This window comes from Panulirus ornatus, chromosome 67 (assembly GCF_036320965.1).
Source record: "Panulirus ornatus isolate Po-2019 chromosome 67, ASM3632096v1, whole genome shotgun sequence".
NCBI lineage: Eukaryota > Metazoa > Arthropoda > Malacostraca > Decapoda > Palinuridae > Panulirus > Panulirus ornatus.
Window position 1 is genome coordinate 1,347,457 of NC_092290.1, and position 22,987 is coordinate 1,370,443.

General features: G+C 46.8%; 1 protein-coding gene across 13 annotated transcripts in view; it reads right to left on the reverse strand.

The window, feature by feature from the left end:
• Positions 1-22,987, reverse strand: part of LOC139747051 (uncharacterized) — a 1,040,326-nt gene that overhangs the window by 1,003,461 nt on the left and 13,878 nt on the right. Inside the window, exon 1 of one of the 13 annotated variants that reach the window (XM_071658825.1) lies at positions 8,973-8,991. The exons of the other annotated variants lie outside the window; for them this stretch is intronic. The gene's annotated coding sequence lies outside the window, so the exon portion shown is untranslated. Of the gene's footprint in view, positions 1-8,972; positions 8,992-22,987 lie in introns of those variants that run through there. 13 annotated transcript variants of the gene reach the window in all.

A 22,987-nucleotide genomic window follows, 5' to 3' on the forward strand; every position in this document is an offset into this window, starting at 1 on the left:
TACCATCACGTTCATGACATCGGCAGAATTCAACACTCATGTGCTCTAAGTGGATTATTACAATCCTATCTTGGGCTCGCTGAACTATGGGATGCATTGGAATTTAGTGTGATACGGCGCACTCTGGCACTCGCAGAGGACTGTATATTTCTTTTCTGGTTAAAGTTCAATTAATTTAAATGTAGCCTGAATACCATATTGTTCTACAATTTGGTATTATTCAATAACCACACCAAAACCTATACACATCTTTAGCCATCATCAAATATCTTCCCTCACTTTCCTTGAATATCATTATACTGAGGTAATATACTTTTGCTTGTGACTGTTTATATCCAAACCTACAAAGTTTGGTCTCGGAAACCTTCCAGAGGGAACCAAGCAAAACCATGTGGCGTGCGAGGATACAGGAGACATTGACGGTACATCATCCTATCCTTGTATACAAGATATGCAACTGAAAACTATAAAGACTTAAGACAAACCTTTAACTGATAAGAATTAATATATATATATATATATATATATATATATATATATATATATATATATATATATATATATATATATATGGCCTGGACGAAGACTTTTCCCCGGAGCTGGAGCCTACGACACGAAACAAGGGAGAAAAATCATTATTCCAGACGGGAGGAACCTAACCAGTGGCCGCCACAGGCAGGTCGGGGCAGGAGTTAGCGCCGCTGCTTCGTCTGGCCAACACCGTCCACTTAGCTCCTCGGAATCAGTAGTCCTCACATACCTCATGTCTTACCCTCATGGAAGAAACATCTCATGCTCTCTGTGTCTGGTGGCTAAGGACAAGGGGAAGACCGGGTCGGGTAGAAGACGCTCCGCACAAGATGGAGCTGCGAACAGTGACGAAGACGGTTACCAAACCAGGAATGCTGATGAGGCTGCAGGAGGACGGAAGGGAGTGTTATAAGGCTAGGGAGGCCTGTGTGAGGGGACGGAACTGTGGGAATCGGGCGGGGATACTGTACGAAGCAAGGGAGATTGTAGTGAGTGACTTGCAGTGAAGATGGATCGTGAGTGGTGAGGAAGAAACACATAACAAGGAAAGAGAATGGTAGGTGATGGAAGGGAGGGGCAAGTGGGGAAGAATGTGGCACTAACTGCAAAGTGGAGAATACGAGGAATGGCGTCAACGTGTGTGTGGTGGCAGAGGGGAGGATAAGTGTGGTAGCAACATGTGTGGTGGTAGGGCGAGGACATCTGGAAAGATGGGAAGAGTGTAAGGAGTGTCAGGTATGGAGAGCTTGGTTATGTAACGGGAAATCCGTCTGCATCTTATCCCTGCAAGGAGGTCAGTTTTACCTCAAACCTTCGACAGAAAGTATCAGTCAAGAAGATTCTACGTAATATAGGACGTTGGTATTACCTTGAAGTATTTCAACAGGACGTTGCAATAACCTTAAAACATTAGCATAAGGCGTTTGATATAATCCTCACATATTCAAACCTTCTGAAAACTGCAGGAGTCAAGTCGAACTATTGAATTTATTACGGGGAAAATGTAAACCACGAAAGCCGGCGCCACCTCATGGATATTATTCATGTATTCATAGTCACTCCGGCGAACAATCCGTAAAATCCTCTTTGTTCATTCAGTTGTAAACCGCTGAGATATCACCAGATGAAAGGAAGACACTCGCCACACACAAAATGTCAGCTTATACCAAATAATTTTCACCATCCATAAGGTGAATCCCAGACAGGAGTGGAAATTGGGTCAGTGAAGGCAGCCAGAGCCATGTGCCGTCAATCATGCCGTACCTTAAGATAAGCATGATTACCCTGGCTGCTGGTTGACTGGGAGCATAATGCTTCCCGATCAGGCCAGGTATTGTTCGGCCTGATAGACACACTGAGGCCGTGTGGCTCACATTATGGCTGGCCTGACCATCTTCCCGTTCCACAAGGCCAATAATAACCTTTCATCCTGTAGGCGTCAACATCCCTTCCTACTGATCACTAAGAGAAGATGATTCCATAGTACACTTATTTTCCTAACAATTCGACATTCAAGGTTAAATTTTCATTGTATAATGGATGAAGAAAAGTAACTTTTACGTTTGGTTCAATGTGGCTTACACTTGTTAAGCTGTTCATATGGCCAGACACATACAACATAATGGAAGGTCAGTGTTCAGTGAGCAACACAGACAATCTTACCCACCACAAGATACACCTTGCTTGCTGCAGGAAGAATTATTAACATAGAAAAAGAGTGCATGATACGTGAAACCATTCATAATGTGCCTGCACCTCATGTAGGGAAAACGTACACTTGTGCTAAGACTGCAAGCATTAAGATCGTCCACCTGCACAACTTGAATATCTCTGACGACTAAAGTGACAGAACCCAGGGTACCTGACAACCCCACCCCACACCACCTGCCTGCCAGCGGTAGCCTGCACCACCTACCGACGTTCACAGCACAAGAGGCGAGTGGGTCGTGCTGACCAGCATCATCAGGCGGGGAGACACCAGCCACAGCAGTAGACGTGTGGGGTATGCTGGCCAGCATGATGAGACGAGTGGGCCATACTGGCCATAATATGACCGTCAGGACGAGATGTGGGCAGCGAGCACAGAGAACTACACAAAAACTTCCTCCCACGTGTGCCGTGTCACGTGCCTTCCTACTTCTGCCACAAGTTTTCCTAGAATCTCTCTCTGAAGAAAAACTTGTCATGAATGCCATTATTTCTCCAACTGATCAGAAGGAACTAACTCTTCTTTCTCATGCATTGAATGACAAGAGCGGGCTTCAGACACAAGTGCGTGTGTGTGTGTGTGTGTGTGTGTGTGTGTGTGTGTGTGTGTACTTCGTATGCACGCAGCCGGATAGGCACGAACAGACAGATGGGGACAGACTAACAGAGCCATAAATACCACCATCGATCAATGATACCACAGGGAGAATACACCTCACTGGAATGAACAGGAAGAGAAATAAAACGGTCCACTAATTTCTTGCTACAGATGGCGTGTGTCAAGGGCATGAGTTGTCAAAGAAACAGAGAAACAAGGATGGCTACCCTCACCTTACCTCTCTCTCTCTCTCTCTCTCTCTCTCTCTCTCTCTCTCTCTCTCTCTCTCTCTCTCTCTCTCTCTCTCTCTCATCCTCCTCCTACCTACTCCCTTATAATGCGAATCGTATCGAGGGAAGGTAGAGGAAAAATTAGAGAGCGAACAGGAGATAATATGAGACGGATGTACGGTGCACGTCTGGAGATGTTAAGACTAAACCCAGGTTTAGTGACAAGGTAAAGCCAGTATTCCTCACTCAGGGTGCAAGATAGTTACATCCATCACTTAACACTCGCAAGACGCACGCATGGTAGCAGTACTCCTACCCTGGTCGGTTGCTGTCCACACTCTTACGAGAGAAGTTAAAGGTTACGTCATCATACCCAAGGGTCCGACCCGTTCTCCTCGCCAGATGGAGCAACAAGTATAGTAACGGGGTAATATAGTGGCACAAGAGTAAACTTGAGGTCTTCCAAAGTTTAAGTTTGACGGTGTGAGAGCGGCAGCGGCCCCCTGCACGGTAGCAGGTCTACACGAGAAATGACAACTTATGAAGAAAAAAAAATAGGAAACACCGAGAATAAACACTGACGAAACTTTCAGATAAATTTCGATTAACTCAAAAAGTCGGATCTAATTCATAGGGTGCGCGACTGGGACACTGGCTATGTTCTAATACTTCCTTGGCTGTGAGATTTTGCTGTGGTGAAGATGTGACAGACAAGATGATGTATGGCGAGTGAATACAACATGCAGTACGAGCTGCTGCTTGTGTGAGGACTTGACAATAACCTCGGTAATATCTCCTGTGATAACGTCGTCCACTCGGGGAGCCTCAATCAAGGATGATTCACTCTTAAGCCCGATGACCTGACCTTTGATCCGTCTTTCAAACATCATGTCAAAGGGTCATACCCTAAGGTCATACCACACCGCCCACCTCAAGAGGTTAAAAAGAGACGGAAAAAGACATGTGAAAAGTTGGTAATGTTCTCCTGGCGCCTCAACACCTGTCCTGGTGAAGACCTTCACTGGGCACTTCACACACGAACCCTCCTCCCTCAGCCATTCTGGGAAGAAGGGCTGAAGTGCTTATGGCTGGCTGTAGTTGATGTACTTGCTTGTTCAGGGAAGCAACTTGTGGAGTGGGAAGCTTACAAGCCCTGCGGCCAGTGATGAGGTAAGTGCAGCCCAGAATAGATTCTGACTTCTCCAGGGTTCAGTACAGTTCAGTACTCACCTCCACCGTGAACCTTTAGCCTTTTAGTTATAACCTAACCAGTAAGGACGGTCCATCCTCAGGCATATGACGAGTATGAAAAATGATACCCGGAAAAACAATCAAGTCTGTAGTACTAGATATAAGAATCAGAGAAACCATATGCCCTGTATGAGAGGTACACACACACACACACACACACACACACACACACACACACACACACACACACACACAGAGAGAGAGAGAGAGAGAGAGAGAGAGAGAGAGAGAGAGAGAGAGAGAGAGAGAGAGAGAGAGAGAGAGAGAGAGAGAGAGAGAGAGAGAGAAGGAGAAAAGAGAAATTCCTATTCTGCAAATTGACTAACATTTCGTGTTTCCACCTGGACCAAACCCTAAGTTTTCCTAAGAAAAAGGAAAGTCCTTGCGCGGTAAAGACTAGTGAGGGTCGGTAATGATCCTCTCCCGTTTGAGGGATAATTCTGTGTTCGCCTGGCGTGGGCGATGTGGTACACAGAGTGCTACACATTCCCCAGGTCCACACACACACACACACACACACACACCGTACCTGTAAAACGATGCCATGCTATATCTATTGTGTTGGGTAACACTAGTGTTGTCTTCCCGTGGATAACGAACGAATGGGACGGGGGATTTCATCACCCTGGTGTCTGCTGTTACCCTGAGGGATGATAATACTAACGTGTTGATCATACGGGCACCAGAGAGATCACGAACTGAAGAATACGGAACAAGGAGATGCCATGCCCTGGGAAAATGATGATGTAGCGAGGTGCAGACTCATGATGAGTTGAGGAAATGACAGATTCCTAAGGTTTCCTCGGAGAGTGGTATTCCTACCTCAGCTGCGTACGTCTGCCATATAATCTCAATCCTCCAAGACTAAGGAGAACATCTGAACAACTGCCCAAATCCTATGTGCACCAGTTTGGCCCAGAGTTCCACCAGTGCTGCCTCTTGTGCTTTATCCTCGTTACTTAACATCGGTTTTTTCCCAATTTTCTCTAAAACAAACATATTAGCGATAGCGACGATATTCTCCCACAGTCCTGTAAGTCTGTCTCCATCACAACCAGTTTTCCTTTATCAGATGCCGAAGTTAAAATCCTCAAAAAAAAATTCTAAAATAATAGCAACTTTCACTTTTGCCACCGAATCCAGACCCGTAGATAATTAGTCTCTACCATTATGACCGAATTCATTTCTTCACGACCAAAATCGCTCACATTATAGCGACCAACTGTTTACATCATCTCCATAGTCAGGCTACATCACGCATGATAACTCTGCCCAGTGCCTCCAAGTTGGGCCATATTCCCATCAGACCTGGTTCCAGTATCCCTACGGTGGCCATTACGATCGACAAGTTTGGCCTCAAGAGCGGAATAACTCTCCCTAACACCACCAAATTGGCCCTCGGCCCAGGGAACGGCCCCGCATCACAAGGTCACTCACCATCAAGCTTTGACTCTGCCAGGGTCACCCAGGAGTTAGTTCAATTTACTTAAATCCACAATTTTCTTGACGTGGTTCCCAGACTCAGAGGTTCCTTCATACAGGCCTTTCATGCGAACGATAGTTGGCAGTATAGACCTGTAATGACAAGGCAGGTGATGAAGTGGAGCTCCTCCGTTCAGCATACAGGTATATATGCCTAGCCCACCCCAGAACCAGGCAGAGGTCTTCCTCCACCCTGTACATACGGATGAGTAATTGGCAACCATGGATGATCACCACTCAGGACAGTGGCTACCCACACATCTTAACACATGTAGTTAGAATATCTTCTCTGCTTTACTTACTGTAAACAATAACTGAGACCTAGAGCAACTAAGGATTAGAGCACCCATCGCAGAGGCTGCTGGTGTTTAGGTCAATAATGAGGGACACAGGCAGGAGGTGATAACCTGGTAAACATTTGTAGGCATCTATTGTGTGGCCGCGGCATGTTATTACATGCCCTACAGATGCTGCCTGTCATAGGGTGACTCCAGCACACCTCACATACCATCACGTACGGCCATTGTTCTCGAGGAAGGATTATAAGACACTCCAGGCAAACAAACTATATCAAAACCTTTTTCATGAGACAGTAACGTAAAGCTACTGTTTAATCTTGTGACTCTACTGACCATGAACACTCCACAGTAGAGTCCAGCACATCCCAGGTTTATGGTGGGATTCCCGACTAAGTCACTTATATCATGGCAGCTCCACCCAGCACAATCCTTGTGCTCGATGATGTACACTCGGGCATGATGGCCTGGCCTCTGAGCTGACTCTTAAGGTTAATGATCTAGAGTTCTAAAGTGACAATGTGTTATACAGCCAACCTTTGCCTTAGAACATCACAAACTGCTTCAAGTAACAGAGCACATCGCATACTGAAAGAGACAACGGAGAAAGTCAGGGCAATAGGCGACACCAACATTAGACGGTGTTCCAGGGCAAGTGGGAGCCCGGCAGGAGAGCGCCACAATAAGAACATGAGTGTATAAGATTGGGAGGCCACTTCCGGTCACTCCCCCTTCTCTATGCCAGCGTGTCTCACAACCTTCCCTCGTAACGCATCTCACTCAACCCTACCTCCCCACTCACAATCTCCTCACTTCCTCTCACAACCTTACCTCACCCATAACCTTAAAAACAACGTTCTTCACACTGCCTTCGTCTAAAAACACTCCCTTACAACTTCTCACTATCCCATTTCTATCACACAACCTTCTTCACACAACCCTCCCCTGACAACTACCCCAATCACTCACCGTACCCTTTCAGTTTTCCACTTCCTACTGAAGTATGATCTTCCTTTTACTCTCTTTCCCTCTTTTCATCTCTCATGGTCTGTGGACGTGTGTCCGTGACAGGGGCTTCTGACATATAAAAAGACCACATTATCAAGAGATAAAGCATTACGAGATGGTAGGACGAGGAACGGCTGCTCAGTTGCTCCCGGGAATAGAACTCACGGCGTTGCAAGAAACCCAGCTGTAACATATTGTGTATACACGTCAGTAACATATATCTGTTACATAAAGAGTAGGTGTCTTCAGCGACATAAAATTCTATGTATGTTACGTTACAATCTGATTAAGTCTTAAGAGAGAATGTTCGTAAGAGAACATCATTTGTACCGAAGGTGTGGCACAGAGACGAGAGGACATAGGTGTGTGGCGCCGGTGAAGGATGCGCGGCCCTCGTCCCAAGACGCAGGAATCCGAAAGACTGACTTCAAAGACGTACATGACGCCTCCTGCCTTGAGAGAGACAATGGGAATTATGCAAATGTTCATTTACATAAACACTAATTTACTCTTCGAGTCCACAAGGCCGTCTTTATCTTAAGACACTTAGAGCAGCGTGTCGAGGCAAGGTGGCATAAGTGCCTCGTTATGCGACCTACATAACGTTACTGTTCTTTCTAACACGGTCTCCTCTCTCGATGTTGGACATTTGTAATTATTCTCCTGTGAGCACATCAAGTAATCTTTCTTTCTCTCAACACACATCTAGAATCTCTAACAGCCATAAGCACCGGTACATTACATAAAACCCCGGTGTGGGCTGTCATCTGTAGGGTACATCACTAAGATCCCCAAGTTCCGTCCCCAGACTGGGAGGCACCAGTCCCAGCCCGCTGAGCCATCGTCCACCTGGGAGTCTTGTGGCCTACGCTGGCCATTTATGGAAGCTGTGGCAGTGGCTTGCGTCTCACATTCCGCCTGAGGATCTCCTCCAATACTCAGTTATGCTTCGCTCTCCACTTTCAGTTTCCTAGTCAGTCTTGCATACCAGTTTGCGTCAACGCTCCCCTCTCGTGGAAGTGAAAAGCAAAACCTACGTCAAGAGTTACCATCAGTGCACGAAATTACTCCTGATCTAAATTTTGTCAGCACTTCTCGTCACCGTGACAGGCGGGCCCACCTGACCCTTGGCCTGGAGCAACCTACTATAGGGCAGGCGTTACTCTCTACCACTATAATAACCCAATAAAACTACAGTTTCCTGCAATAAAGATGAAATTCCTCAGACGCTGGTAACAACAATACTGGAGCTCTTTAATGGCCCAACCTCCTCGTACTCAGAACTGAAGAGGTCCACCGCTGTTCCAGGAGGGGCGAGAACCGAACGACTCCAGTAAGTAAAGTCACCTTTAGATCCTGACAAGTTTAGCACTGTCTTTCTCTAAATGTTTATGACTGGAGAGTAATTAACGAGCCACTCACCATCAATTATCCAATTAGAGCAAATTATTCACGTTTGTAGGAAGAGAAAGCAAATTAAAGATTGAAATACGGCTCTGGCAGAGACTTCCTCCTAGCAGACAATACCTCCACGATGGTGAGGCAGCTTCACCTACGGCTGACATGATGATGTATGTCTTGACACGATCAAACCAAGTTCACGAGAGACTTAGTTGTGAGACTCACAGGTACGTACATACCATTACAAACGCTGGTATTGCCGGCAAGAAATATCATCAATAACTAACCGCTAATGTTTTCACCGTGAACATTATACTGTTTCAAACATACTAACAAAAACGCCAAGAATATTCTCATCTTTCAGTCAACAGTACAATAGTAAAAAGGCAATGTATAATGAAAGATGATGTTAAGCAGTAGTGAAGCCAACCCGCGAGATTGAACAACTGATGCAAGGGACAGACTTACCCTACCTCCAAGACGCGACAACATCACCAGCCTCACTCACCTGAAAGAGAAAAAAATCAGTATAAAATCTTCCTTAAAACTGTTTACAACTAGGACTATGATCCTACAGACACAGATGATAATGACGAATGATGAGGTTATGATGAGGTTGTGGTGAGGAAAGAGGAGGTTTTTCTCCACTGAGGTGAAGTCCACGAGAGGCCAGCCAGGTTAGTGTATACCAGTCGGCATGACTGATCACCAAGAGTGGAGGATTACCCGGTGAGGTGAGGTGCCACCTGACTGCTGGTGACCAGGCATGAGAGGCAGGGCATGACGGGTGATGTGTGTGCCAGAGGTCAGACTTGTCGTTTATTGTAGAACAAAAATGACCCTGGGTTCTGGACGGCCAATTCGTGGTATGAGAAGTCCAGAATGTTTTGTATCATTGTAGGATTTAAATGTTGAGTGATGTGAATGTTCACCCACACAGACGCACACTCAGGTGGACTGATGGTCATACAGACAAAGTGTGACGACATACGCGCACAAGCTGCAGACCGCCAACCTGTCACCACGTTACACCGAGGGAAGCGCCCACCTCGCCGGCACCTCCGTCAGGGGATTCAAAGTCCTGTGTAGCATGGTTGTTACGGTAGCCTCTGGCCAGTGATATAGCCACTCCCTTGAATAACAACAGCAATAACAAGGAGTTGCTCGCTCTCTCTCTCTCTCTCTCTCTCTCTCTCTCTCTCTCTCTCTCTCTCTCTCTCTCTCTCTGAGTTGCCATCAGTTACGATTCCTGCTGCACCGCTAATGACTCCATCCCAGTAATGAACACTCATTAGTGGTGCCGCTTGCGTTAGTTATAATCAAGCCAGATTAACCCGCGGTAAAACACGGTAAAGTCTCTTTTCTCGCTGCTAATTCTGCGTCACTGGATTAAACCTTACAACGCGACACGCACCGATACACACGCACGCACGCACGCACAGCAATAACCAACCTTACATACCAATATACAGATATGTCGGACACTCACTGACACACAAACGCTCACACATTAATAAAGAACTTCATATAATCACATCAACATATGAGGAATAATGAGACATAACCATCCATAACCTGCTATAACCATCTTCACATAATGACACACACACATGTGGGACAATCAGACACACACACACACACGCACACACAGAATTCACCAACCTCACATAATGACACACACATGTGTGGGACACTTGCATTACCATGATTGGCCTGACGAATGATGACTACGTCTTCCTGAACCAGACTACCGTACGTACGTACGCGGGTGTGGAGGCACGGCTACTTGGGGCTCGTGACGTCATGCCCTCCCCTGCACAGGTACTGGCCACTAACATGACTATCATAACGATAACACACTCACATGAGGCAGCCTACCACCACACACTCACCTGAGGCAGCCTACCACCACACACTGACTTGAAGCAGCCTACCACCACACACTCACTTGAGGCAGCCTACCACCACACACTCATTCGAGCCAGCCTACCACCACATACTCAAACGGTGAAGCGGTTTGCGTTGCTGACCGTGACCCACTCACGGGCCGCGAGGGGTCGAGTCCACAAAGGTTTGAATCCTGGCCGCGGCAGCCGGTCAGCAGTTAACCTAGCTATTCATCCTTCCCTTGGGATAGTCAATGAATGGGTACTTGGCTTAGGGTGCTTATATATATATATATATATATATATATATATATATATATATATACACGTGTGGGAAGCGTCATGATCCCTCCCGAGAGCAGTAAGGAGAGGGTCAGGCAGTACAGTTGACCTGGCCAGCATGTTAAGATTAGTGTCAGGCGTCGCGATATATGACCGGAGGGTCAAGACACCATGAGCCTCTGTACCTGGCGGCTCCTGGCTGTGTTACATACCACACACCACGACCTCTGTTAATTCATACTTGTAATATAACATTCATTATCTACGACGGTTAATGAAGGTATTCTGGACGTCCTAGCTAACGTATATTGTACAGACATTAATTCATAAAGAAGACCATGTCAACCATCCTATGTTTTTAGAAGGCAGGACAGCCTTTCCGGCGGTGACTCTCCACTTCCCTGGCCATACACCCACTATATAAACAAGTGTAATAACTATACATGTACAGTCAACCATAAAACTAAGGAACAAACAGAGGGGAACCAATTCTACTACCAGCCAAATAACTACTCCAAAAACAAATGTGAGCCATTGTCTCCTCCAGCCACACAAATATAGAGAAGTCATCATCTCACAGCCAGACACCAAGCCTTAACATTGTTACACAAATAGACATAAACCATGTCGCATCCCGGAGCCTGAATCTGCTACACAAGGAGAAGTAGACTACTCCAAATCCCAGAGGCACAACAGTGTTACACACATAAAAATAAACCATTTCACTTCCTACAATACCACTACACAAATATAAGTGAACGACACACATCCCAGAGGCAGGGTGCCACCACAAACCAGAGAACCTGCCTCCTACCCACAAACAATGGCCACATACATCTTAAGATTCTATGGCGGAAAACATCAACCCAACACCCTATTTTCTTTTTTCCCTTAAGCATGTACCTCCCTGGCAGCAGGTTAAATATTGCAGACGGCTCTCTAAGTTACAGTTCAAGTTGGAGGTAAGGGTAGGAGAGAGGGTTCCCCGGCGCAGATTAGCTGGCTGGGTTTGACACAGCCCTGCAAGGTGCTGGGAACGCGGCCAGCCAGGGGTTCGTCCCACTATATATAGCCACTGACGAGGCTCGACCGCGAGAAATCAATTTTTGTACAGTGTTTGTTTTGATGTATGGTCCGGATCCTCAACTACTGACTGATAGCCAATAAATACACCAACACACACACACACACACACACACACACACACACACACACACATATATATATATATATACATATATATATATATATATATATATATATATATATATATATATATATATATATATATATATATATACATATATATATTGTTGCAAGGATCACTCAGGCGGTGTATTTACATTCTTATACAGGATACTATAATCATATCTTCTACCCCACCCACAGCTGTACAACAGTAAGAGGGACATGAACACTTAACATTGGTCTTGATGTCGTCTGAATACTTTACGTATTACTTACACTAAAAATGTTGCTTCTCTCAGTAGTGGGTCACTCACTTTTCCAAGTCCTTTTTCTCTAAGTAACTCACGGACGGACGATATGGAAGTAATGTGAAAGCTGAGGGTCAAACTCACTTACACATACAGGACGACACACCTGACCACACGATACTTAACTAATATTCTCGGAGCTATGTTCTCCATCACACATATCAATCAAGTTAATACGCAGGACACACATTTTTTCCCCGCTGTCTCTACCGCTCCCGGACACCCATTTCTAATAGATTATACATAAATCAATTTTTTGTGCGTGCAGGGAATGGGAACAGTTGGCCGGACGACCGGCGGTACACGTCAACGGCGGGTCATGACCAACTGCTGATAATGAAACAACTACGTTGGAGAGAGAGAGAGAGAGAGAGAGAGAGAGAGAGAGAGAGAGAGAGAGAGAGAGAGAGAGAGAGAGAGAGAGAGAGAGAGAGAGAGAGAGATTATCCATATGCTCTGAGGAAAATACCTATTTCCCACTCTATCATACAAGTACATATGACAGACTGGTTCCGTTGCATAACACATGACAGCAAGAAGAAAATGGATGTGAACGAATGAGGCCCTTTTTTTACTTATGTTCCTAGTACTTCCTCGCCTAATGCGGGAAATTACACACACACACACACACACACACACACACACACACACACACATATATATATATATATATATATATATATATATATATATATATATACCCTAGGTTAAGCCAACTGCTGGTGGGAGGACGAACAGCTGGGTTGAGTGAGTAACAAGTGCCACGACCAGGATTCGAAGGAATTGTGGTTCTTCGTTCATGTCCGAGTAAAACTTTGGTTGATGTTTTTAGTAAATTCTTATTTGCTTTTCTTTTCATTTGACTAAGAATGATTCTCTCTCTCTCTCTCTCTCTCTCTCTCTCTCTCTCTCTCTCTCTCTCTCTCTCTCTCTCCCATAGACACATAACATATATACACACACATTATAGATTCAGGTGGCATCTGTCCTAAAAATATAACTCGATATATTGCGAAACTTAGTGAAACTAGCAAGGTATTCGGAAACCATTTTCAGCTATAACAGAGGTTCGACCCAAAGGTTTGGCGCTGTTGTCAGGCGACCTTGTGACAAATTGTCGCATTGCCAAGTGTCGCCAGGAGAGAGAATACTATTACTACGATTTCCAGATTAAGCATGAAGTCAAAGAACCATGGGGGAACTCATGATGTGCAGGACTCCACGCCACCGCCAAGACGAATGCTCTGAGATACACAGCTGCGTACACCAAACTAGGGAGCTGTGCCTCCCTACGACACTGCACAAAGACTTGGTTTGTGTCCAGCCTGAACATGAAGTGGCGTGCCTTGTTTATTTATAAATGGGTTGGAGATGTAAGGTACCACCCACCTCAGTGCACCGCTGGCTACTGGAGGTCCCACGTTCTCTGCCAAGCGCCGCACCCTGCTGCAAGCACTGCCTCATGTGACCAATCTCTTGCACACCGCAATCATTGCCTCATGTGGCCAGCCTCCTTGCGGCACCGCTAGCACTGCTAAGATATGGTTTACCATCAACATACAAAGATGCAGTCCCCTACCACACACTGCAAGATACAACCTTCTACCACACACTACAAGATGCAGCCCTCTGCCACACACTACAAGATGCAGCCCTCTGCCACACACTACAAGATGCAGCCCTCTGCCACACAGCAATGTATGCAGTTTGCGACCCAGTGTTGCCGTGGTTTTTAGACAGTGTGTAGCAGGCGGGGATGTTATCGCTGTTGGAACATTGTCGCTGCTGCAGTCGGGAACAAGGAAGGAAACTCGCGCCAAAACAGATGCCCCGTCTGTTTACTCTGGCCCCGTGACAAACCTCACAGGATATCTTTACACGCAGGTCCGGGCCGCTGAGGGGCACACCTTGTGTGTACACCCACCTGACCATCATCAGGCAGGATGGTGGATGAAGATATAAGTTAAAGCTCACCCTCTCTCTCTCTCTCTCTCTCTCTCTCTCTCTCTCTCTCTCTCTCTCTCTCTCTCTCTCTCTGTTATGATACAGCCTCGCTAAAGTTAATTCCCCTCTCTGTACTAACTTACCAACAAGGGCAACACACGGAGCCAAACGAGAAATATTCCTCAAAGGTTCACTCGTAGGTTTTCTGACACTATGGTCGAAAAGAACATTTTCTGACCTGTGGTTCCGACCGGTGGTCATGGCCAGCTTCCTGAGTACTGCAGGAGACTCATACGGATATAATGTGTGTATACGGTTATTGGATGGCCTGGGGTAACGTCAGGTAGTCGGGGTAGAACTAAAACCTGAGTTATGGTGGAGCTCCGAGATGACCGTGGCAGCCTCCCCTGCCACAATCTGGTATAGAGTGGACAGGCTCAGGGTAAGCTGGCCCAGACTCCCGTCAAGTTCATACAGGCTTAGCTCGGCTTCCATAGGATTACACATAATTACTTATGCATGGATTACTTGTGTGTAATAAAGTCAAGCTTATGTTTAAACGAACTTATGGCACACTTCACCTGTATATTTATGGCACACTTCACCTGTATATTTATGGCACACTTCACCTCTATATTTATGGCACACTTCACCTGTATATTTTAAGCTGGCGTAGGCAATGATTACTTAAGGGGTATTCATGGTGTTCATGTAAACATAAGGCGGACGACTTCACAAGCTTCATAATAAAGCTGGTAAACATGTCTCAGGTCATATAATACAAGCGTATCTTACTTTACGTGGAAACAGCTGTTAAGGTTGTGAAAATATTCATTACTTCAACTTGACCTGTTTCCTGTTTACTCTACAAGTTACGAAAACTACCTGACTTTCCTTGCGTAAGGTTGAGTCGCACGCCAGGTTAAACATGCTGTCTCTGGCTTATACGCCACACCAAGATACGAGGCCCGGGCGCAGCTGCAGACCACGAGGCCAGGGCGCAGCTGCAGGCCACGAGGCCAGGGCGCAGCTGTAGGCCTCGACGTCTAGTTGCAGCTGCAAAGACAGTGCCCTGATGCAGATGCCTGGCCAAAAGAGGTGGGTGCAGGTGAAGATTACTGCACCTGAGTACAAGAGATGGGCACAAGACAGTGATATAGCTGTACCCTACAGGACCAGGGTACAGCTACAAGCTACGAGCCGCGGTGTCCGACAGCCGCGCCGCGCAGACAGACGACGGCTTTGCGGCCAGTGGTGCCAAGAATGTGCAGAGCAGCGTGGTGCCAGCAGGGATCTGGGAGGCCACCTGGCACCACGGCCACAGGTGAGGGTACCACAGTAAGGACCGAGATCCGGGGTGCTGCTGGAGCCCCGAGAGGACTATCCGGCACCGCCGACACAAGCTGGGGTACGACAGGCAAGGCTGACAACTTGACCTGCATCAGGTTGGACCCGGGGCTTTTGTCAGGGCCAACGGCTACAGTCGAAGAAGATAGCTTGTTGTACGACCAGGAACGAGGAATCGTAATGTGGTGGTGGGGGAGGGGGAGGCACAGTCAAGGGTCGGATACTCAGGGTCATTTCCAGGATGCAAGAGTCACAACCAAAGCAGCATATGTAAGAGGCTAAGTTACCACTGTTAGGGAAAACAAGACGTAAAACTATAGGTGAACATGATAACCTTAGGGCTAAGCACGCTACAACAAGAACTAAGCAAGAATTAAGAAAGTATGCTACAGTTTGGGCAGGGCATGCTACAATTAGTACTAGGTATGCTACAGTAGAGGCCAGGCGTACTACAATCAAGACAGCCATGCCACTGATAATATTGTTCAATGTCCTGCAAACTGGTATATCTACGAGAGGCGGCACGACACAGTGCGCAAGAACGGTGTTGAGGGTGTCAACCCAGCCACACTCAACTACCTCACGCCACGAGCGCGGAGCTCCGGGGCTTCATACCCAGCTTCTGAAATACCAGTAACGGGTCAACGTCCCCGAGTGCCAAGTGTTTATCGGAGGAAGAAAATGGCATCGGGATAGCGAGACGTGCGGCTGCCAAGGAGAACGAAAATAAACTGGTGGAGAGTACCCACAGTACCGTGGCTGGGTCGTGGCTCCACCACATCACCACCATGACATGCTACACCAACTTCCCTCTTGGGTCCTCACCACAGACACATACATGCGAAAAGGTTATGTCCGCCTTCTACACCTATATAGCTGTGTGGGCTAACTGAGATGAATTCAGGGTTCCTAAAGACAAAGTTCTGTAATGACGATTCTGGAAAAAAAATGAGAAGACAAAAATCCTGAACATAAATAAACTGTATAAAGAAAACATCAGTCCAGTCCATCATGGCGACACTTGATCCGGATCTGTCCTCACACGTTTTTCTTTTTTGGTCATAATTTTCACACTTCTAGCTGATTCCAAAAGGGATCGAAAGCCCATGACCCTCCAAAGGAGCTACTAGAAGATAGCCTGGAGGGCCTGAATCTGTTGATTCACACACACACACACACACACACACACACACACACACGCACACACACATTAAAGCCAAATAACAACTATACGTGGTTAAGAGTTACTAGTTTCATACGACAGAGCAACCCTGCTGTATCACAGCCACACGCCTTACTGCGTGTGAACATATAGAGTCCAGGTTGGGAGAGATGAACTGGCTCAAGTTTCTGTATGATGAGGTGTCCTCACTCCCGGGTTCTCCTGCCCGTAACCCACACCACTACACCACAGCTGTCAGCCACAAGTAAACTGATATATCTATAGACATATGTAGTGAACTACGACTTCTATTAACACCAGTTTCCTCCTTGCAATCCACATCAGACGTAACCTGAGCCAGACTCCCCACAGTAGCCCGACATTTTGGAAGCCGCCAACCATCTTCTTTCAAGATTAATTTTAGCATTTCTTTACAGCTCGCGGAGGTATGCCATCCGGCCCTTACGGCCAGCTCTCCTTGAGCTGGGAGAGAACTCGTACGACTATGACGAACACACACACACACACACACACACACACACACACACACACCTGCAGCCTTCGCCACCGCCCAGGGTTGTACCGCGAGTGTACTGTAAATAGCTTGCCGAGAGCGTATACCATGAGTGTGCTATGTATGGCTGACCCACGGTGTTTAACTCACAGCGTTGCGAGTCTCCGGTGAGTGTATCGTATCACCTTTCTCATTCGTGTGTGTTGTGCGCCTCCCTCTGAGTAGTGTGTCTCATTTGTGAGTCACCCACGCCTCCCGCTGGGTGCGATACGCTCCTCAAGCCATGTGTGTCGTGTCTCACTCAAGATACGTGTCTCTCACATGAGTGTCTTAAGTGTCTCACTTAAGTCTGCAATTTGTCTCATATGACAGCCATGTTTCAAGGGAGTGTCGCACCCAGTATGGTGTACATCTCACCTCGTTGTGTCGTGTTTCTCATCACTTATTTACTGTCATGTACTTCATGTGTCTCGTCCAGTATGACAGGTCTCTCCCATGGTGTGATGTCTCACCTCGGGAGTTTGAGTCATGTGCTCATCATCTCGTATTAGTAATAATCAGTGGGCTCGATGTGGTAGTGGTGTCGAACAGCAACTCGGGAACGAGGGATCTCAGGTGGAAGGAGGTGACGGTGGTGAGTGTGGTGCTGCAGATTATTCCTGAACTGTTTTATAAGGTCCAAGTTATGGTTGGAAAGTGTTGAACATCTCTTGATTAGCGGTGTAAGAGGAAACGAAAATGATCTTGCCTTCCATTTTCTGTACATTTTCTAGTAGCCCATATTGTGTAGTGGACAGGGAGGATGACCAGGCAGGGAAAGTTATTGGTGAGTTTGGAATGAATGAAAGTCGTGCAGATATTCTCGAGTACACAGGGAGTTTGCGTGCCTTGAGGACTCGAAGAATATAGAAACTATGGCTGGATGCTTCCATAATGGTGCTGACCTGCTCCTTCCAGCTTGGTTTGTTCAAAGTGACACCGAGAGAGGCTGGGTTGACTGAACAGTCTGGAGGGGAATGAGATTTTGCGTGACAGTTGAGGGTGGGGCAGGTTTAGAAGTGAGGTTTACGTGCGTGACCACCGTCTAGGGGACGTGGTTAGTGGTGTTCTAGTTCTGAAAGCTATGTCTCCTGGAGGGTGATGCAGGCTGACTCCAGTGGTTGAATCCTTGACGTATTTCCATCCTTGTGTGTTGCGTTCCGTCCCTTCTAGTGTGTGAGTAACGTGTGCCTCATGTGGCGTGTGTGCAGCACATGTCTCACCTGGCGTGTCGTGAGTCAATTAATCAAAGTTTTCACGAGTCTAGGACTGTTACAGCCCTACAGAGGAGCCAGCGTCAGCGTCAGTCATGGCGGTGCAATTGTGGGCATCCTTCATGGTGATAGGGATTCGCCACTCAAGTCAGTGTTACGTGTACTGGACCAATTAACTCAGCTCCGTCACTCTCTGTGAGTATCAAGCGTGGCAAGGGTCGCGCGGAGGGACGCACGATCAACCCAGGAGCAAATGCCATCATCGAATGTTATTTTGTCTCACAGATCACAGCTCAACACTGATTGTTCAACTTGTTCAACAGGCATACATCTGCCCGAACGTTGTACTGTACCTAAGACTAGAATGTTGATGTACGGGCAAATGACACACAATCTTCTTGCTCTCGCAAACTAGCCTTAGTGTAAAGCTGGTCTACAGGGTGTGTCACGAAGACATGAACCAAGAACCATTTCTGACCACCACATAAGTGAACTAACCATCACTACTGAGAGCTATATACGGGAAATGACTGCTACCCATACTGACGAAGTGGCTGGGTCAGGGCTGAGGAAGATCCACCGTACGGTGTTGTAGCCACATCTTAGCATCTTATGACCTACGAAACATTCCCCCAGCATATGACGATGATGAAGTTAATTCTGTCGATCTTACAAGAAAAAAAATGACAAATCATGAAAGTGATAGAACGTAATTCAATCATTTCAAAAATAAAAGAGCGATCCTCACGTGAAAATCTGTGTTTTTCAGCCGTAACACCATACTGCCTGATGTCTGATCTTGTGATGAAATAACCATGTGAAGTAATCCCTTATTACAGTAGAAAGCAACATCGCTAATTTAAATGCAAAAGACTCTCTCTCTCTCTCTCTCTCTCTCTCTCTCTCTCTCTCTCTCTCTCTCTCTCTCTCTCTCTCTCTCTCTCTCTCTCTCTCCAATTTACGTCACCAAACAAGTTCGACCACGCTGTCACCATGATCCTGGGCTCACCATCTGGCCCGTGCTTCACCAGGCCATGTCGTGGTGAGCTGGCTCACAGTATGTGCCGCACTCAGTCCATCACAGAGCTGGCCTGCAAACATTTCCTCTGGCAAATAAGTCAATCAGGAAGAAATGAGGCAGGAAATTGAGAGGCTGGGGGCAGTACTGGTGCAGTTCCCCAGCACGGACTGGGAGACTAGGGCAGTACTAGTGCAGTCCCCAGGAATGGACTGGTGAGGCTCCCTAGCCTGAGGGGAATACTTTCACTTGTTCTCGTGTACGTACGGAATTATCTCGTGTACGTACGGGATCACTCTAATGCTTTATGAATAATTTACGGTTTACAGTATGACTAAGTCACCTAGCGTGACTATGGTCTCTATCACTGATTTCTCTGTTATATATGTGGTACTGCTGCACACTAGTAACCTACAACTATTTACGGGTCGACGAAAAATGTCTGACGAAAGCTGTCGTTCAAGATATTTGAATATGTGAACTTCCGGCGAGATGGAAGCCAAGATATGTTTATGTAAGAAAACATGTAAGTTAACACAACATTAAGCTGATAAGAGTTCCTCTTCTCATGAAAAGCTTCTTATTACTCATGATAAAAAATAATATCATGTAAAAACTTTCTGAGCTCATTTGTGATTCCATGTCCCTGACGTAGTGAAGCGAGTACCTATGACGCTGCAGCCTCACTCACTGGCTCCGTCCAGCGGCATCCCCAGCTGTACGACCAAGATTAACTTTCTCAAAATCAGTTTCAATTTTAAGACATAAAATGAGGTTTCAATCTGCGACGAGCAAATACCCGAGATTTATCCGACCTGCCAGCCAAGACCTCTTTGATGACGGGCATAAAAAATTCAGCTTTATAAACAGTGATGTTCAAACATACTTTGAAGTTCAATGGAAGTCATTACGGCGAGAGGCTGAGACGTCTAGTTCCATCCACAGTACCCACCTACAGTACTGGACCAGGTGCCTGCACCGTCTACAATACCCAACCCACCTACACTACTGGACCAGGCGTTTGGTTCAGTCTACAGTCCCCAGCTACAGCACTTAATCAGACGTTTGGTTCGGTCCACAGTCCCCAGCTACAAAACTGGACCAGACGACTGGTTCGGTCCACAGTCCCCAGCTACAATACTGGACCAGACGACTGGTTCGGTCCACAGTCCCCGGCCATACTACTGTAACACAGGTCAGGTTGGAGCTCACTGAAGTCCTGAAGCAAAACGAATAAAAGCGACTGACAAAAAAAAAAACAAGATTAAAAGAAAAGCTAAACAAAAACGAAACAAAAGTTAAAGAGGCAACCGAAAATTCGACAAAGACATTTGTGCCTCAGTTACCAGCCGTACCATTCGCTTCCTTTAGTAATGGTCTGGCATTCGGTGGCATAATGCTCGCTCATCTCTCGCCGTTGGAGTAACACACACAGGGAGAGAAATACTTTCATATACTCATTTTGACTGTAAATACCCTAAATGCACAAACGTGTGATAGAACGCAGCAACAGTGGTAACCAGACATGAAATTCCAGTTCATTAAGACAGATCCTTGAACTGAATGACTGCACACCACAAGCTCAAGTGTCGCCGCTTCTGTCTTCCTTCTAATATCTTGCTCCCACAACTCCCTCAGCCTGGGAGGTTACCTGGGTCACTCACTACCTGTACTGACGTCATCATAACACGTCTGAGGATGTCCTCTACAACATTACTACCGCGGTTCTGTAGCGCCACATCCCTCCAGCCCTGCCTCACCCACACCCACAATATCCACCAAAATAATGTATCTCCTCCTAGAACCTTGTCTGCTGCTGACCTTGACCTTACGTCCCAGTTGATGACGTCAGCTGACCTCTACTGAACCAAAGGTAGTAACAGCTGACTTCACCAAAGAAGTTAGCTGTTGACGTCTGCCCTACCACAGGTAACAACACAAGTGACATCCTAAGCGTCAGCAAGAATCCGCCCCCCTGGGAGGGGGGGGGACGAAAATCAATGGGACGAACCTTCAAAGTGATGCCGCTTGGGGCGAGGGGATGGGATGTGGGATGTTCCCTATAGTGGGATTTGATGGGTTTGGCATCTTGCAGGTTTGCTTAAAACTTTTTTCTAGCTTGCATCTTTATATATAACATTTCCTCATTTTCCAGGACATCCTGGCCAGCGACGTCAGATGACATCTGCTGTGCAAAAGGTAACACCACAGCTGCTCCTTACCCTTCCCTGCGTCACATAAAGATGTTGTACAGCTTTTGTAACAAACATTTACATAAAATACTTTTGACGGACACACCTGAAGGGTTCGACCCCCACCGCAAACAGGCAGCGCGCAGCTCACCTAGCCGTTCATCCTTCCACCGTTTGGTAGGTTAGCGGGTACCGGTTTCGGCTGGGGTAAAGTACTCCAGGTGTGACAGACTTAACCAGCCGATAGCTTGTAATTAAGCTTGAGCTTTCCAAGGAGTGGCCACGTGCGGGGACATGGCCCTTACTATAACACACCATGAGCCTACCGAAGGTGTCCATGTCCAGGGATATGGCCCTCACAAACAAGCCTAATGCGCTCACCGTGGGTGTCCACGTCCGAGAACATGGCCCTCAGTGATAGACCGGAGGCCTGCTAGGGGTGTCATGTCAGGGAACATGGCCCTCGTTGACAGGTCGTCCATCTACCAGGGTGGTAATTTACCAGTACCTTCCCTGGAACCTGCATAACGCCGCTGCCTGGGACCCTGATACTCATGTTTCATAAAGCGCAAATCTAGCAGTCATGAATACCATTAATACCTAAACATTAAAACAAGTTACACAGAAAACGAAGTCAGTAAACTTCTTAAAAACACAGATAATTAAACCTTTCGAGACGCAAGCCTCTGATGTTCCCAGAGGGGAGGATGTTTACGATTCCCCAGCCGCTGGTTCCCGGCGTGGGTACATGACCCAACACTAGACATCACAACGCGCTCTCCAATGCCCGCCTGACACTTCTAAAAATAGGAAGAAAACAACCATCAGTACCATATATCATACGCGTCCGCCCGCCTTCACTCAGGAATAATTATTCTCCCGCTGGGTCCCGTTTGCTTCATTAATTACAATTACCAGGATGAGGTTGGCCAACGTGGGGCTCTCGACCCGTGCCTCCAGGCCGCAACTTAACCCTTACATCTCCCGGTAAGAGAGAATTCCAGCGCAGCGCTCGGCCCTATGTTGCACCAGGAGTGTTATATGTTATATAACACAGGTGCAGGCGTTCCTGGCGCCAGACCAAGCAGACTGGGACATTAAAGGCTTCCCATAACCGCATAGAAATAAATTAATGTTTGCATCCCTCAAAGTCTGATTCACCCAGGACTCTCTGGTCAAGAGAGGCAGGGACCTAGGGCGGCATGCTATCGGGAGGGGTGGCAGGCGATGAGGAGGGGCGGCGAGTGATGGGGAGGGGCTGCGTGTGATGGGAAGGTGCGGCATGCTTAACTGGGGGAGTACCGGCAAAAGTCACTCGCCAGTAATTTAACGTTGACTCAAAAAAGAAGACAAAGGTTTGACGATACTCGGACAGTCAGCCTTTCCTCC